Source organism: Ranitomeya imitator, chromosome 10 (genome assembly GCF_032444005.1).
Source record: "Ranitomeya imitator isolate aRanImi1 chromosome 10, aRanImi1.pri, whole genome shotgun sequence".
NCBI classification, from domain to species: Eukaryota; Metazoa; Chordata; class Amphibia; order Anura; family Dendrobatidae; genus Ranitomeya; species Ranitomeya imitator.
Window position 1 is genome coordinate 1,183,249 of NC_091291.1, and position 18,800 is coordinate 1,202,048.

Below are 18,800 nucleotides of genomic sequence, written 5' to 3' on the forward strand. Positions count from 1 at the left end.
TGTGGTTGCGAGGACGTGTAGAGGATCGTGGCAGGGGATTAGAAATGAGTGTGGGGATGTGATGAGGAGGGCCAGGATTTGGGGATATGTCGCCAGCAATGAGGAGCAGCAGACAGAGCGTTAGAAGGTGTGAGCTGGATAGGTCATGATGTGGCCGTGTGTGCCTGGCGAGAAAGGATTGTATGTGGAGGAATAGTTCTGTGGAGGAGGTGAGATGACTGGGGAGGATGGAGGGAGAAATGACTAGTTCTTTACTGGGTGGAGGGACTACAGGAGATAGGAAGAAATAGAGTAGTATGGGGGTGAATGTGAAAAGAAACCGAAACATTATAGTGGTTTTCTATTCCTTTACCTTCCAGTCAATTCCAGTCCAATTCTAGTCTAATTCATAGCAATTAAAAAACTGCAATTTAAAAATGCAATTTCTAAGATGGTCAGACACGTCTGGTCAGACTCATGGCTATGAATTTATGTACACTAATCTTAAACAAAACAAGTCACTGATTGGTACAGGAGGAGAGAGGACCCTGCCCGCGAGGGCTCACAATCTACAAGGGATGGGTGAGGATATAGTAGGTGAGGGCAGAGCTGATCGTGCATCGGTTTGGTGGAACGAGGGTTACTGCAGGTTGTAGACTTGCAGGAAGAGGTGGGTCTTCAGGTTCCTTTTGAAGGTTTCGATGGTAGGCAAAAGTCTGATATATTGGGGTAGACAGTTCCAGAGTAGGGGGGATGCGCGGGAGAAATCTTGTATGCGATTGTGGGAAGAGGAGATGAGAGGGGAGTCAATAGGGAGATCGGAGGTTGCGTGCAGGTATGTACCAGAAGACGAGGTCACAGATGTATGGAGGAGACAGGTTGTGGATGGCTTTGTATGCCATGATTAGGGTTTTGAACTGGAGTCTGCTGGGTAATGGGAAGCCAGTGAAGGGAATGACAGAGGGGAGAGGTCGGGGAATAGAGGGGGGACAGGCGGATTAGTCAGGCAGCAGAGTTTAGAACTGATTGGAGGGGTGCAAGAGTGTTAAAAGAGGCCACAAACCAGGAGGTTGCAGTAGCTAAGGCGGGAGAGGAGTGCATGGACTAGGGTTTTTGCAGATTCTTGGTTGAGGAATGTACGTATTTGTTAAATATTTTTGAGTTGGAGTCGACAGGAAGTGGAAAGGGCTTGGATATGTGGTTTGAAGGAGAAATCAGAGTCAAGGGTTATCCCGAGGCAGTGAACTTGTGGGACTGGGGAGAGTGGGCAGCCATTTACTTTAATGAATAGGTCGTTGGGGGGGTCGCGTGAGATGGGGGAAAGATGATGAGTTCTGTTTTGTCCATATTAAGTTTTAGAAATCTAGCAGAGAAGGATGAAATAGCGGACAGACATTCCGGCCTTCTGGTTAGTAGGGAGGTGATATCTGGTCCAAAGAGGTAGATCTGTGTCATCAGCATAGAGATGATACTGAAAGCGATGAGACTATGAACTGTCCCAGGCCAAAGGTGTAAATGGAGAAGAGCGGGAGCCCTAGGACTGAAACTTGTGGGTCTCCGACAGATAGGGGGCGAGGAGGTGGAGTGGGAGAATGTCCAGTCTGTTGAGTATGACGAGATCCAAAATAGGGCCAAGTCTGTGATTCCAAGAGATAAGATCCAACAAAGGGCCAAGTCTGTAATGTCAACAGATCAAAATGTGTATAGTAAGAGGGAATGGTCCACTGTGTCAAAAATGAGGACAGAAGGAGGAGGAAAGAGTAGTTTTGCTTGACTTTGGCAGTTAATAGGTCATTGGTAACTTTGGTTAGGGCAGTTTCAGTGGAGTGATGTGGTCAGAAGACAGATTGTAAGTGATTGAAGAGGGAATGAGAGGAGAGGTGGGTGAACAGTTCAAGATGGACGTGTTCCAGTAATTTTGAGGCATAGGGAAGAAGTGATATGAGGCGATAGCTAAATACAGATGATGGGCCAATAGAGGGCTTTTTGAGGATAGGTGTGATTGAGGCATGTTTGAAGCATGATGGGAAAACATCGGTTGTTAATGACAGATTGAAGAGATGAGTTAACGCTGGTGACGGGTACCTGCTTCTCAGCATATGACTAGGGGTTGCGCCTGCAAGGGTTAATCTCTCAATCCAGCTTCCAACCTCTGTCCTATGCTGCAATAGGAGCATAAATCACACCCTGACACAGACCATGCACCTCGCTTCACACGCTGCCACCACTCACTGAGTGGCAATGAGTCCCAGAAATACTACTACTGTCTGCCAATCAGCAGTGTGACACACTCTAAGGTTATGGGTTCTTTTAGAGCATACAAGGTTCGAACTTATTAAAGTTTTAATAGAAAAGGTACAGTGCTTACAATAAAAGGATACAAAAATATGGAAAGAAAAAGGGATATACAAATATGCAAAACAGTTATAAAATAAAAAGCATAAACTTACAGAGATATCTAAACTTTGCAGTCTGGTATTCTGTTCCCTGAGGGGGGGATATGAAATGGATCACATCAGCTTGGCTTCCCTCAATCTGTGAACAACTTTCTTTGTGGAGGTACCACTTTATAGGCTTAGCCTGGAGACCAGATCTCCAGACTAGCCTTTCATGTTAATATTCTAATTCCTGGGTGAAGATGAGGACCAGTGTGTGGCCATCTTTGTGAGTGGCTGCAGGAGACCATTGAGCGAGGCTGAAGGAGGAAGTGAGAGATAGAAGTTTAGTGACAGCTGAGAGGGAAGTGTCAATGGGGATGTTGAAGTCGCCCATGATGATAGTGGGAATGTCATCGGAGAGGAAATTAAGTAGCCAAGTGGTGAAATGGTCAAAGAGGGTGGTGGCTGGCCCTGGGAGTGGTAAATGACAGCTAGTTGGAGGGCGAATAGATGTGTACAGAGTGCACCTCAAAAAAAGGGATAGTAACAGGATGACAGAGTAATTGGGATAAAGGAGCAGTTATCTGACAAGAAAAACAACTCCAAGCTTACTGCTGGGGCAGGTGGTGTGAGAAAGATTGAGTCCCCCATAAAAAAGTGCAGCTTGAGAGACCATGTCAGTGGGGGTGAGCCAGGTTTCGGTGATGGCGAGGAAGGAACGTTTGTTAGTAATGAAGAGATCATGAATGTAGGAAAATGTTGCAGATGGAGCGAGCGTTCCATAGAGCTCCTGTTAGTGGCACTGGGGCAACGGGGTCTGGGCGAATGGGTATGAGGTAGAAAGGTTACGGAAAGTTGCGATAGTGGTGTTAGTAGAAAGTGAAGGATTATAAGGCAGGGTCACACTTGCGTGTTCAATGCGAGAAACTCACGTGAATCTCTCGCATGAAATCCCGGCACTCGGGACTGGAGCGTGTGGCTGCATAGAAATACATGCAGCCGCAAACTCCGAGTGCCTGCGGCAGTGCTGGGACTTGATGCGAGAGATTCGTGTGAGTTTCTCGCATTGAACTCGCAAGTGTGACAGCAGCCTAATAGTGAGAGTGATAACAGAAACATTGTTTACAGTGGCTGTATATCCAGTTCCCTCCTGATTCAATTCTGGATTCATTCATAGCTCCACACTTCTATGTTGCACTTGCATGGGGCAATCTGCAGACAGGACTTCTTCCAAACGTATTGTTTGCAATATACAAGTGCTTCTCAATAGTGATGAGTGAGTGTGCTCGTTACTCGGGTTTTTTGAGCATGCTTGGGTGTTCTCCCGAGTATTTTGGGCGTGCTCGTAGATTATGTTACGCATGATTTGCAACTGCTAGGCAGCCTGAATTCTTCTTGGGATTTCCTAACAGGCAATTCCTGCATGCGTTCAGGTTGTTTAACAACCACAAATCATGCAGCTGCAGAGGCACAAAGATAATATACGAGCACGCCCGAGCATGCTCGGAAAACCCGAGTAACGAGCACACTCACAAATTTAGAATATCTTCAAAAAGGAAATTTATTTCAGTTCTTCAATATAAAAACTGAAACTCATAAGGAGTCATTGCAAACAGAGTGATTTATTTCATGTGTTTATTTCTGTTAATGTTGATGATTATGGCTTACAGCCAATGAAGACCCAAAAGTCATTATCTCAGTAAATTAGAATAAGGAACATAAAACACCTGTAAACGCTCCTGAGTGTTTATAAAGGTCCCTCAGTCTGTCTCACTAGCTCCACAATCATGGGGAAGACTGCTGACCTGACAGATGGCCATAAGGCATCATTGACACACTCCACAAGGAGGGGAAGCCACAAAAGGTCATTGCTAAAGAAGCCACTGTTCACACAGTGCTGTATCCAAGAATATTAATGAAAAGTGGAGTGGAAGGAAAAAGTGTGGAAGAAAAAGGTGCACAAGCAACCGGGATAACCACAGCCTGGAAAGGATTGTTAAGAAAAGGCCCATCAGTAATGTGGGGGAGATTCACACGGAGTGGACTGCTGCTGGAGTCATTGCTTCAAGAGCCACCACACAGACGTATCCAGGACATGGACTACAAGTGCCACATTCATTGTGTCAGGCCACTCATGACCAGTAGACAATGCCAGCAGTGTCTTACCTGGGCCAAGGAGGAGAAGAACCAGACTGTTGTCAGTGGTCCAAGGTCCGAGTCTGGAGGAAGAGTGGAGAGGCCACAATCCAAGCTGCTGGAGGTCTAGTGTGAAGTCTCCACAATCAGTGATGGTTTGGGGAGCCATGTCATCTGCTGGTGTAGGTCCACTGTGTTTTATCAAGACCAAAGTCAGGTCCAGGAAATTTTAGAGCTCTTCATGATTCCCTCTGCCGACAAGCTTTTTGGAGATGGAAATGTCATTCTCCAGCAGGACTTGGCCCCTGTCCACACTGCCAAAAGTACGAATACCTGGTGTAAAAACAACAGTATCACTGGGCTTGATTGGCAGCAAACTCGCCTGACCTTAACCCCATAGAGAATCGATGGATATTGTCAAGAGGAAGATGAGAGACCAGACCCAACAATGCAGATGAGCTGAAGGCTGCTATCAAAGCAACCTGGGCTTCCATAACCCCTCAGCAGTGCCACAGGCTGATCGCCTCCATGCCACGCTGCATTGATGCAGGAATTCCTGCACAAGGAGCCCTGACCAAGTATCGAGTGCATTTACTGAATATACATTTCAGTAGAACAAGATTTCGGATTTTAAAATCATTTTTCAAGCTGGTGTTATAAAGTATTCTAATTTATTGAGATAATGACTTTTGGTTTTCATTGGCTGTAAGACACCTGTAAGAGGTGCCAGGAACCGCTTCCCCACCATTGCCCCATAAACTTGCTTCCTAGAGTGAAATTACCCAAAACCAAATTATACAGTCTGTCTGACCCTGAAAGGCAGGCCATGAAGGATTACATCTCAGAGTCTTGCCAAAGCACATATTAGAAAGGTGCCAGAAGACTGCAGCATCTGATTTCTCCTTCTGCACAGATTAGAAGCACTTCACCTTTATATTAAACGGTGCAGGTTTCTTTTAGCAGTGCAGGGGTTAATCTGCTCAGTTGAGAGTTCCTGGAAGCTTTCCTGCATTAAGGCTCTCGGCTGTTCACTGGTAGCCACTCCCATCCTCTATATTGTCTGGGCCATGGCTAGCACTCTGTTAGAGATAGCTTATGGATGTTGTTGGTGGTTATTGGAGGTGTCTGGTGGATCTATCTGTGACTGTCGCTAGGTTTTCAGTGTGTGATAATTCCCTTTCTTCTCCTATGTTGGTTTAACTCCATCTTCCACTTCCCGATACATTCCTCAGTTGTTTGTGTGAGTATATTTGTATGATTGGTATTTTTCTTTATCCCTGTTCGTATGACCTTGTTCAGTCTGGTTGGTGTATTACGGTACACTACTACCCTCTTTTTCACTGAGTGGGGGAAGGGTGCAGACTGAGGGCACCCCCTGGCATTGGGGACAGAAAACTAGTCCCTGGTCCCGTGACACCCGACAACAAAGTTGTGACATCAGGAGTCTTGTAAAACGCTAGGAGTCTGGGCCTGTCAGAAAAATTAAAAAATGCACTAAGAGCAGGATTGTTCCACCAGGTATCTGTGGCCCATCTAGGAGATTCTGAGTGAGCAGAATTCCTCTCCGTGCTGGAGTTTACATAGCTTAGACTCCTGAAGGGAGACACGTTCCGGATCTTCATACACGAAGCCTAGAGCCTAAAAAAAAAATCAATCGACCGGAGTGACAGCGAGTCTGACGGAAGTGAAAAGGTCCAGGATTGAGAATCTCCTTGAAGGAGAGAAATAACAATCCTAACCCATTGTTGCTCACACCCAGATGAATGAGGACAAAGCCTAAAATAAAGCTTGCAAGCTTCACGGAACACAACAAATGTATCCTGTCCCCCAGAAAACCCATTCGGGAGGGCCACCTTAGGGTCGCTCCAGATCAAGTCTGCTGCTGTGAGAGCCTAGATTGCAGGTTTAACAGTTCAAATGACAGACCCTGCAATTGTTAGGCAAGGACAGCAACAGGATTCATACCAAGATATAAAGTGTGGGGCCGGTGAAAATGTCAGGCTGTTCCAGTCTTCGATGAGGAAGGCGGGGCCTCAAACTGTCCCTGGAGCTGGGACCCCAACTGTCCCTGGAGTACTCTTGACGATAGGCCCCAGTTTCTGACCTTACCGTGCTCCTGTTAAACCCAGATCTGTCCCATCCCCTACCCCATGAGGTATGGGACAGAAATGTAAGGTAAACAAGACACAAAGACAAAACAGGGATAAAACCTCTATCATACAAAAGCACTAACCAACAATAGGGAGGAGGATAGGGACAGGAAGGAATGAACTAAATGGGAACAGGGACCAGGAGGTACACACACATCTAGTACAGCAAACCACAACTCACTACTACAACTCCACTCCAACCACTTAGATTGAACACAACCCAGGAAGACGAATCTTTCACCGGCAGGGACAAGAAGGTTTAACCAGTTTTTATATGAAGATGTAATGAACAGATCAGAAGTTTTTTTCAAAATTCGCCAGATTGAGACTGACGGCAAAAGACTGATGTGTGAAAAGGGCCTAACTAGGTTTTCCAGGGGGACGTGACACCAAGTTTTTGGGATAGAGCAGTTAATGATTTGGGATGGCTGTGGCACTTTTTTTTTTTTAAATCAATTTATATTTTACTTGCTCTTTATATTTCATTTGATTCAGATACTGGGCACATCCTCCCTTCCAAAAAAGTTGATAAAATACCATTTGGAGGCATTTACACTTTATGGTTTCCTCTGTAACTGGCTGGTATGCCTCAGTTACAGGGGAATTGCAGCTTTCTTGGATGAGGTGCTGACTACGACCCAGCAGTTCATGCTCCTTCCCTATACATAGCAATCATATGATCAATGGCTCCCGAGCAGGAAGTGCTGCTAGCACTTCATATTAGAGATGAGCAGTCCGGTTGTTTTTGGTGATCCGGCTCACTTGGCTCCGCTCACTAAGAAGAGCCGGCTTTTATGGATCCTAAATGGATCCCTATTAAATATGTGTTCATCTATTTAAGGTGACGTCACTATGGATAAAACTCCACCCACCAGTGGTTGAAACCACACCCATGGGCGGGCGGGCAGCCAGCCAATAAAATTGATGAATGGGCAGAGTTTGTTTCAGGTTGGCGGGGTTACATCTATCGAACTCGGAAAGTATACGCCCAGTGAGAGACATTAGGATAATTTAGTAGCCCTCACTGGGGTGCCGACTCCCATCATTCACAGCAGGGAGCCGACTCTTTGTCTCGGATCGTTCACGAACGACCCATCACTACTTCATATTACTGTATACACAGTGCTCGGTATTTAACAATAGGGAGGGCAGAGACAGTAATAAACCATCTTTGCCTTCTCTATGGGGAACTCAGGTGTGTCGGAAAAGAATTCTCCACAGATGCATGATTGTGTGCAGCTGCTCTGCTATGCAAATCTATGGACAGGTAGAAGCTAGTTAAGAACTAAAGCAAATGCATGAGGAATCTACAAAGAATGAAGCAAACACATGGAGAATCGTTAAGGACTAAACCTAAAACCTTGAGAATCACTGCAGGCTGGACCAAAAGCATGGACAATGCTGAAGAACTAGACCAAACACTTGGAGTATTGGAGAAAAGTGAACCAAACACATGGGGAATCATCAAGGACTGGGCCAAACCATGGAACTTGCTCGAAGACTAAACTTGTGAAATCTGAGGACAGAACCATAAACCTTAAGAATGTGCAAGACCTGAACCAAATTCATAAAGAATCATAAAAGGCTGAGCCATAACCTGGAGAGAACCAGAGAGCTGCATGAAAAACCTAAAGGTTCTGCAAAGACTGGACCAAAACCCTAGCAGAAAACCTAGGAGAATTATCAAGGACTGAAGCAAGCACATGGAGAATCATTGAGGACTTAAACAAGACATGTAGTGTCCCCAGGGACTGAATCAAAACAACTGGTGAATAATAGTGTCCTGAACCAAAACCTAGGTAATGCCAGAGGGCTGCAATTTAGGCCAAATACCTGTAGAATTCTGGAGGATTGGCAAAAAAAAGTCTAAGGAGAATCATCAAGGACTGAAGTAAAGCCTGTAGTATCTCAAACAGCTGAACAAGACCATCGGACAGTCATTGAGGATGGAACAGCAACCTGCATAATCCCTGAGGACTAAACCCCAAAAATTTTAGAATCAGTATAGCCTGGACCAAAAACTCCGGAGAATGCTCGAGGACTATATTTAAAACCTGGAGATCCTTTACGTACAGTACTAAGCACATGGAGAATCGAGGACTAGACCAAAACCTGCAGTATGGACAAGTACTAACCCCAAAATCTTGGGTTTCTGAGGGACATAACCAAGCCTCTACAGAAGTATTCCCAACTCCAGTCCTCAACAGGTCATGTTTTCAGGATTTCCTTAGTATTGTTCAGGTCATAACTGCATCACCTGGACAGGCAAGAATTCTATCACCTGTGCAATACTAGGGAACTCCTGAAAACATGACCTGTTGGCTCTTGAGGACCAGAATATGAGAACACTGATCTAGAGGATCAACACTGAGTGGTCTAAAACATGTATCCCAATGACTGAACCAATTGGTTAGAAGGAGTTTGTCGGTAGTCTCCGAGCTGCCGACAGGATTTAAGACATATATCCCTGTGTAGTAAGATGATGTTTATTTCAACACGTTTCGGAGTGAACCACATGTATAACGAGACAGCAGAGGTATCACTGATATAGGTTCACATTTCAAAATACCAAAACACATGACCACATGTCACAGTTCAGATGAGTCCCACATGGTGTGACACATGACATCTAACAACCTTAGTACCTATGATGTCTGATGGTCACTAGCTGACCTGTGGATCGGCTGCAGCTGATTTTGTGCTCTATGCTCTTTCTGCGGATTAAACAGGTGAGTGTAAAGCTCTCTCTCTCTCTATATATATATCTATTTTACGCTGATCTTTCCTGCAATTTTTCCTTCAATGACTGAACCAAACATTAAGAAAACATCTAAGCACTGAAGCAAAAACCTTGCGAATCGCTGCAGACTGGACCAAAATTCTGGAGAATCATAAAGATCTGCACAAAAAGAACTTGGAGAATCACTACAGGCTGGACTAAACATCCAAAGACCGGTCAAGAACTTCCAAAAACTTGAAGAATGCCAAAGAGCTGGACATACACATGAAAAACCGCCAGTGACTGGACCAAACCTTGCACTGTCCCGAAGGATTGGACAAAAATCTGACAAATCCTTGAAAACTAGACCAGAACCAAGAAAATCATTGAAGACTAAACAGAGACCTCGAGAAACAAAAAGTAGTGGAGAAAAACAAGGACTTCATTCGGAACTGGACAAAACACAAGGACAATACTGAGATGTTGACAAAACCCAGGAGAATAATCAAGGACAGAAGAGAAAACATTAATGGAACATTTTGAATGTAAACAAACAAACATAAAAAGGGCGAGATTCAGAAGGGCGAGAAGGTGTCGAGAGGCCCTGGTGGCCTCCAATGTAGGCCTCCATAGTGGGACGTGACTGGCACCAGAGGCGCAGAAGGTTCCACAATCTTTCTCTAAGCATTTGTGATGACTTTCTGACAAGTTTCAGATTATCGTGGTCTCCTTCGCCGCCTCCTGCAGAACCATATTTATTTATCCCCATTGTATAGCGCCATTAATTACACGGGATTTTACAGACACAATTGTTGCAGACCTCAAAATGTAAATTCACTCTCGGTATGTTTTCGAATGGAGGTTTCTGAGATCTGCATCTATCAAGTCCTCCATCTTTACTATCAATCACAGGCTTGGTGCTAACAAGACCGCCCGATCCTACAGGACAAAGAGAACCTAGAACTCTGGACTGTGAGCGCCACCTGCTGGAGGACAGAGGCCACAGTGGTGGAACAAGAGCACCACCTATTGGTCACACTGTGGAACTACCACACGAATTTCATAGGAAACAAATCAGCATAAATCCCACTGTGACTGCTCATAGTACAGAGCTCTATAGTGTGGAAATAAATACATTTTTTTTTTTTTTTTTAATTTTTCCCTAATTAAGGGGGTGATGAAGGGGGGTTTGATTTACTTTTATAGCGGGTTATTTAGCGGATTTTTATGATTGGCAGCCGTCACACACTGAAAGACGCTTTTTATTGCAAAAAATATTTTTTGCGTTACCACATTTTGAGAGCTATAATTTTTCCATATTTTGGTCCACAGACTCATGTGAGGTCTTGTTTTTTGCGGGACGAGTTGACGTTTTTATTGGTAACATTTTCGGGCACGTGACATTTTTTGATCGCTTTTTATTCCGATTTTTGTGAGGAAGAATGACCAAAAACCAGCTATTCATGAATTTCTTTTGGGGGAGGCGTTTATACCGTTCCGCGTTTGGTAAAATTGATAAAGCAGTTTTATTCTTCGGGTCAGTACGATTACAGCGACACCTCATTTATATCATTTTTTTTATGTTTTGGCGCTTTTATACGATACAAACTATTTTATGGAAAAAATAATTATTTTTGCATCGCTTTATTCTCAGGACTATAACTTTTTTATTTTTTTCTGCTGATGATGCTATATGGAGGCTCGTTTTTTGTGGGATAAGATGACGTTTTCAGCTGTACCATGGTTATTTATATCTGTCTTTTTGATCGCGTGTTATTCCACTTTTTGTTTGGTGGTATGATAATAAAGCATTGGTTTTTGCCTCGTTTTTTTTTTCTTATGGTGTTCACTGAAGGGGTTAACTAGCGGGCCAGTTTTATAAACTTCCACCTGATGAAGACGGTTTAACCGTTGAAACGCGTTGTGGTTCAACACTAAAATCCTTGTTTTGGTCTCATTTCCAGCGCTCCTAGGACCGTTATTACTATTTACTGAGTTTTATAGGTCGGGCCGTTACGGACGCGGCGATACTAAATATGTGTACTTTTATTGGTTTTTTTTAATTTAGATAAAGAAATGTATTTATGGGAACAATATATATATTTTTATTTTTTTCGGAATTTTTTTAAAAAAATTTTACACATGAATTTTTTTTGTCACTATAACAGAGGGAGGGGGGCATCATGTTATAGTGTAAGATCGCTGATCTGACAGTCTGCACAGCACTCTGTCAGATCAGCGATCTGACTTGCAGCTCTGAGCAGGCGCAGTGAAGCCTCCTCCCTGCAGGACCCAGAGGCAGCCCTGCGGCCATCTTGGATCCAGGCCTGCTGCAGGGAGGAGGTAAGAGACCCTCGCAGCAATGCGATCACAGGGTCTCAGCCCCCTCCCTGCGGAATGCTTCCCTATACCGCCGGCACACCGCGATCATGTTTGATCGCGGTTTGCCAGGGGTTAATATGCCAGGGGCGGTCCGTGACAGCTCCTGGCACATAGTGCCGGATGTCAGCTGCGATAGTCAGCTGACACCCGGCCACGCTCCCCCATGAGCGCGGCCGATCGCTATGACGTACTATCCCATCACTGGGAATTAAGTCCCAGGTCACCTTGACGGGATAGTACGTCATATGGGATTAAGGGGTTAAAGGATCCGAGGAGGAAGTAAAGAATTGTTCTGATGAAAGGATCCGAGGAGGAAGTAAAGAATTGTTCCGATTAAAGGCTCTGAGATGGATGTGAAGAATTGTTCTGATGAAAGGATCTGAGGAGAAAGTGAAGAATTTTTCTGATGAAAGGATCCGAGGAGGAAGTGAAGAATTTTTCTGATGAAAGGATCCAAGGAGGAAGTGAAGAATTGTTGTAATGAAAGGATCAGAGTAGGAAGTAAATAATTGTTCCGATAAAGGATCTGAGGGGGATGTGAAGAATTGTTCTGATGAAAGGATCCGAGGAGGAAGTAATGAATTGTTCCGATTAAAGGATCTGAGATGGATGTGAAGAATTGTTCTGATGAAAGGATCTGAGGAGGAAGTGAAGAATTGTTCTGATGAAAGGATCCAAGGAGGAAGCGAAGAATTGTTCTGATGAAAGGATCCGAGTAGGAAGTAAAGAATTGTTCCGATAAAGAATCTGAGGGGGATGTGAAGAATTGTTCTGATGAAAGGATCCGAGGAGAAAGTGAAGAATTTTTCTGATGAAAGGATCCGAGGAGGAAGTGAAGAATTGTTGTAATGAAAGAATCCGAGTAGGAAGTAAAGAATTGTTCCGATAAAGAATCTGAGGGGGATGTGAAGAATTGTTCTGATGAAAGGATCCGAGGAGAAAGTGAAGAATTTTTCTGATGAAAGGATCCGAGGAGGAAGTGAAGAATTGTTGTAATGAAAGGATCCAAGGAGGAAGTAAAGAACTGTTCCGATAAAGGATCTGAGGGGGATGTGAAGAATTGTTCTGATGAAAGGATCCGAGGAAGTAATGAATTGTTCCGATTAAAGGATCTGAGATGGATGTGAAGAATTGTTCTGATGAAAGGATCCGAGGAGGAAGTGAAGAATTGTTCTGATGAAAGGATCCAAGAAGGAAGTGAAGAATTGTGTTGTGAGTTCTGTTTTTGGGCTCCCTCTGGTGGTTACTGATGGTACTGGGTGATTTGTCTTTCCTGGGTTTCTGGGTTCCACCTGTTCCATCAGCATATGGGAGTTTCCTATTTAACCTGGCTTTGCTGGCATTTCCTCGCCGGTTATCAATGTATCCAGTGTGTCTTGTTACCTCTGCTCCCTGCTCCTAGAACCTTCTGGTCAAGCTAAGTTTGGATTTTCCTGTTTTGGTGTTTTGCTTTATTTGGTTTTTAGTCCAGCCTGCAGATATGTGATTCTTGCTGCTGGTGGCTCTAGTGGGCTGAAATTGCTCCTCATGTACCATGAGTTGGCACATGAGTTCAAGTAATTTCAGGATGGTTTTTTGAAGGGTTTTTCGCTGACCGCGCAGTTCACTTTTGTATCCTCTGCTATCTAGCTTTAGCGGGCCTCATTTTGCTGAAACTGTTTTCATACTGCGTATGTGCTTTCCTCTCATTTCACCGTCATTATATGTGGGGGGCTGCTATTTCTGTGGGGGATTTCTCTGGAGGCAAGAGAGGTCTGTGTTTCTTCTAATAGGGGAAGTTAGATCTTCGGCTGGAGCGAGACGTCTAGGATCATCGTAGGCACGTTCCCCGGCTACTTTTATTTGTGTGTTAGGTTCAGGGTCGCGGTCAGCTCAGGTTCCATCGCCCTAGAGCTTGTTTGTATCTGTGCTTGTCCTTTAGTGATCCCCTGCCATTGGGATCATGACAGTATAACCGGCCCACAAAGTGTTAATTGTATTGGCTGAAGTAGGAGGATAAGTAGTCTGAGGAAGTTTTTTTTTTTTTTTTTTTTTCTTCTTTCTCTTTCCCTCAGAGTTTGCTGCCTAGCCTTATTGCAGCCTGGCTACTTCCTCCTCCTCTTAATCTTTGAATGGCTCTGATCCCAGCTGTTTATCATGGACGTCCAGAGTTTGGCTTCCAGCCTGAATAATCTTGCCACTAAGGTTCAAAATATACAGGATTTAGTTGTACATGCTCCTATGTCTGAACCTAGAATTCCTGTCCCAGAGTTTTTTTCTGGAGATAGATCTCGTTTTCTGAATTTTAGGAACAATTGCAAGTTGTTTCTTTCTTTGAAATCTCGCTCCTCTGGAGACCCTGCTCAGCAAGTCAAGATAATTATATCTTTCCTGCGGGGTGACCCTCAGGATTGGGCATTTGCATTGGCACCAGGGGACCCTGCGTTGCTTAATGCGGATGCGTTTTTTCTGGCATTGGGTTTGCTCTATGAGGAACCTAACCAAGAGATTCAGGCTGAAAAAGCTTTGTTGGCCCTCTCTCAGGGGCAAGATGAAGCAGAAATTTATTGTCAAAAATTTCGGAAGTGGTCGGTACTTACTCAGTGGAATGAGTGCGCTCTGGCTGCAAAGTTTAGAGATGGCCTTTCTGAGGCCATTAAAGATGTTATGGTGGGGTTCCCTGCACCTACTGGTCTGAATGAGTCTATGACTATGGCTGTTCAGATTGATCGGCGTTTACGGGAGCGCAAACCTGTGCATCATTTGGCGGTGTCGTCTGAACCGTCACCTGAGATAATGCAATGTGATAGAATTCAGTCCAGAAGTGAACGGCAAAAGTATAGGCGGAAAAAAGGGTTGTGCTTTTATTGTGGTGATTCAGCTCATGTTATATCAGCATGCTCTAAACGCACAAAAAAGGTTGATAAGTCTGTTGCCATTAGTACTTTACAGTCTAAGTTCATTCTGTCTGTGACTCTGATTTGTTCATTATCATCCATTTCCGTCGATGCCTATGTGGATTCAGGCGCTGCCCTGAGTCTTATGGATTGGTCATTTGCCAATCGCTGTGGGTTTAGTCTGGAGCCTCTGGAAGTCCCTATTCCTTTGAAGGGAATTGACTCTACACCTTTGGCTATGAATAAACCTCAGTACTGGACACAAGTGACCATGCGTATGACTCCCGTTCATCAGGAGGTGATTCGCTTCCTGGTACTGTATAATTTGCATGATGTTCTAGTACTTGGTCTGCCATGGTTACAAACTCATAATCCAGTCCTTGACTGGAAATCAATGTCTGTGTTAAGCTGGGGTTGTCAGGGGGTTCATGATGATGCACCTCCGATTTCTATCGCTTCATCTACTCCTTCTGAGATTCCTGTGTTTTTGTCTGACTATTGGGATGTTTTTGAGGAGCCTAAGCTCAGTTCGCTTCCTCCTCACAGGGATTGCGATTGTGCTATAAATTTAATTCCAGGCAGTAAATTTCCTAAAGGTCGTTTGTTCAATCTGTCAGTGCCAGAGCATACTGCTATGCGGGATTATGTTAAGGAGTCCTTGGAAAAGGGAGATATCCGTCCATCTTTGTCCCCTTTGGGAGCAGGTTTTTTTTTCGTGGCCAAAAAAGATGGTTCCTTGAGGCCTTGTATAGATTATCGTCTTTTGAATAAGATTACCGTAAAATATCAGTATCCTTTGCCATTGTTGACTGATTTGTTTGCTCGCATTAAGGGGGCTAAATGGTTCACTAAGATTGATCTTCGGGGTGCGTATAATCTTATACGAATAAAGCAAGGTGATGAGTGGAAAACCGCATTTAATACGCCTGAGGGCCATTTTGAGTATTTGGTAATGCCTTTTGGACTTTCTAATGCTCCTTCAGTCTTCCAGTCCTTTATGCACGATATTTTCCGTGAATATCTGGATAAATTTATGATTGTGTATTTGGATGATATTTTGGTTTTTTCTGATGACTGGGAGTCTCATGTTCAGCAGGTCAGGAAGGTGTTTCAGGTCCTGCGGGCCAATTCCTTGTTTGTAAAAGGCTCAAAGTGTCTCTTTGGAGTCCAGAAGATTTCTTTCTTGGGGTATATTTTTTCCCCTTCTACTATTGAGATGGATCCCGTCAAGGTTCAGGCTATTTGTGACTGGACGCAGCCTACATCTCTTAAGAGTCTACAGAAGTTCTTGGGCTTTGCTAATTTCTATCGTCGTTTTATAACTAATTTTTCTAGTGTTGTTAAGCCTTTGACGGATTTGACTAAGAAGGGTGCTGATGTTGCTAATTGGTCTCCTGCGGCTGTGGAGGCCTTTCAGGAACTTAAGCGCCGGTTTTCTTCTGCTCCTGTGTTGCGTCAGCCAGATGTTTCGCTCCCTTTTCAGGTTGAGGTTGATGCTTCCGAGATTGGAGCAGGGGCGGTTTTGTCACAGAGAAGCTCCGATGGCTCAGTGATGAAGCCATGCGCGTTTTTTTCTAGAAAGTTTTCGCCGGCTGAGCGGAATTATGATGTTGGTAATCGGGAACTTTTGGCCATGAAGTGGGCATTTGAGGAGTGGCGTCATTGGCTAGAGGGTGCTAGACATCGTGTGGTGGTCTTGACTGATCACAAAAATTTGATTTACCTTGAGTCTGCCAGGCGTCTGAATCCTAGACAGGCTCGTTGGTCACTGTTTTTCTCTCGTTTCAATTTTGTGGTTTCATACCTGCCAGGTTCAAAGAATGTGAAGGCGGATGCTCTTTCTAGGAGTTTTGTGCCTGACTCCCTTGGAAATTCTGAGCCCTCTGGTATCCTTAGGGATGGGGTGATTTTGTCTGCTGTCTCCCCAGACTTGCGACGTGCTTTGCAGGAGTTTCAGGCGGCTAAACCTGATCGTTGTCCGCCTGAGAGACTGTTTGTTCCGGATAATTGGACCAGTAGAGTCATCTCCGAGGTCCATTCTTCTGCGTTGGCAGGTCATCCTGGAATATTTGGTACTAGAGACTTGGTGGCCAGGTCTTTTTGGTGGCCTTCCTTGTCGAGGGATGTGCGTTCTTTTGTGCAGTCTTGTGAGGTTTGTGCTCGGGTTAAGCCTTGCTGTTCTCGGGCCAGTGGATTGTTGTCACCTTTGCCTATCCCGAAGAGGCCTTGGACGCACATTTCCATGGACTTTATTTCGGATCTCCCTGTCTCTCAAAAAATGTCCGTCATCTGGGTTGTGTGTGATCGCTTTTCTAAAATGGTTCATCTGGTACCCTTGCCTAAGTTGCCTTCCTCCTCTGAGTTGGTCCCTCTGTTTTTTCAGAATGTGGTTCGTTTGCATGGGATTCCTGAGAACATCGTTTCTGACAGGGGATCCCAGTTTGTGTCTAGATTTTGGCGGACGTTCTGTGCTAAGATGGGCATTGATTTGTCCTTTTCGTCTGCATTCCATCCTCAGACGAATGGCCAGACTGAACGAACTAATCAGACCTTGGAAACTTATTTAAGGTGTTTTGTTTCTGCTGATCAGGATGACTGGGTTACCTTTTTGCCGCTGGCCGAGTTTGCCCTTAATAATCGGGCTAGTTCTGCTACCTTGGTTTCTCCTTTCTTTTGTAATTCGGGGTTTCATCCTCGTTTTTCCTCTGGTCAGGTGGAACCTTCTGATTGTCCTGGAGTGGACATGGTGGTGGATAGGTTGCATCGGATTTGGAGTCATGTGGTGGACAATTTGAAGTTGTCCCAGGAGAAGGCTCAGCAGTTTGCTAATCGCCGTCGCCGCGTGGTTCCTCGACTTCTTGTTGGTGACTTGGTGTGGTTGTCTTCTCGTTTTGTTCCTATGAAGGTCTCTTCTCCTAAGTTCAAGCCTCGGTTCATCGGTCCCTATAGGATCTTGGAAATTCTTAACCCTGTGTCGTTTCGTTTGGATCTCCCGGCATCGTTTGCTATTCATAATGTGTTTCATCGGTCGTTGTTGCGGAAGTATGAGGTACCTGTTGTTCCTTCTCTTGAGCCTCCTGCTCCAGTGCTGGTGGAGGGAGAATTGGAGTATGTTGTGGAGAAGATCTTGGATTCTCGTGTTTCCAGACGGAAACTCCAGTATTTGGTCAAGTGGAAGGGTTATGGTCAGGAGGATAATTCTTGGGTGGTTGCCTCGGATGTTCATGCTGATGATTTGGTTCGCGCTTTTCATAGGGCTCATCCTGGTCGCCCTGGTGGTTCTCGTGAGGGTTCGGTGACCCCTCCTCAAGGGGGGGGGGGTACTGTTGTGAGTTCTGTTTTTGGGCTCCCTCTGGTGGTTACTGATGGTACTGGGTGACTTGTCTTTCCTGGGTTTCTGGGTTCCACCTGTTCCATCAGCATATGGGAGTTTCCTATTTAACCTGGCTTTGCTGGCATTTCCTCGCCGGTTATCAATGTATCCAGTGTGTCTTGTTACCTCTGCTCCCTGCTCCTAGAACCTTCTGGTCAAGCTAAGTTTGGATTTTCCTGTTTTGGTGTTTTGCTTTATTTGGTTTTTAGTCCAGCCTGCAGATATGTGATTCTTGCTGCTGGTGGCTCTAGTGGGCTGAAATTGCTCCTCATGTACCATGAGTTGGCACATGAGTTCAAGTAATTTCAGGATGGTTTTTTGAAGGGTTTTTCGCTGACCGCGCAGTTCACTTTTGTATCCTCTGCTATCTAGCTTTAGCGGGCCTCATTTTGCTGAAACTGTTTTCATACTGCGTATGTGCTTTCCTCTCATTTCACCGTCATTATATGTGGGGGGCTGCTATTTCTGTGGGGGATTTCTCTGGAGGCAAGAGAGGTCTGTGTTTCTTCTAATAGGGGAAGTTAGATCTTCGGCTGGAGCGAGACGTCTAGGATCATCGTAGGCACGTTCCCCGGCTACTTTTATTTGTGTGTTAGGTTCAGGGTCGCGGTCAGCTCAGGTTCCATCGCCCTAGAGCTTGTTTGTATCTGTGCTTGTCCTTTAGTGATCCCCTGCCATTGGGATCATGACAGAATTGTTCTGATGAAAGGATCCGAGGAGGAAGTGAAGAATTGTTGTAATGAAAGGATCCGAGTAGGAAGTAAAGAATTGTTCCGATAAAGGATCTGAGGGGGATGTGAAGAATTG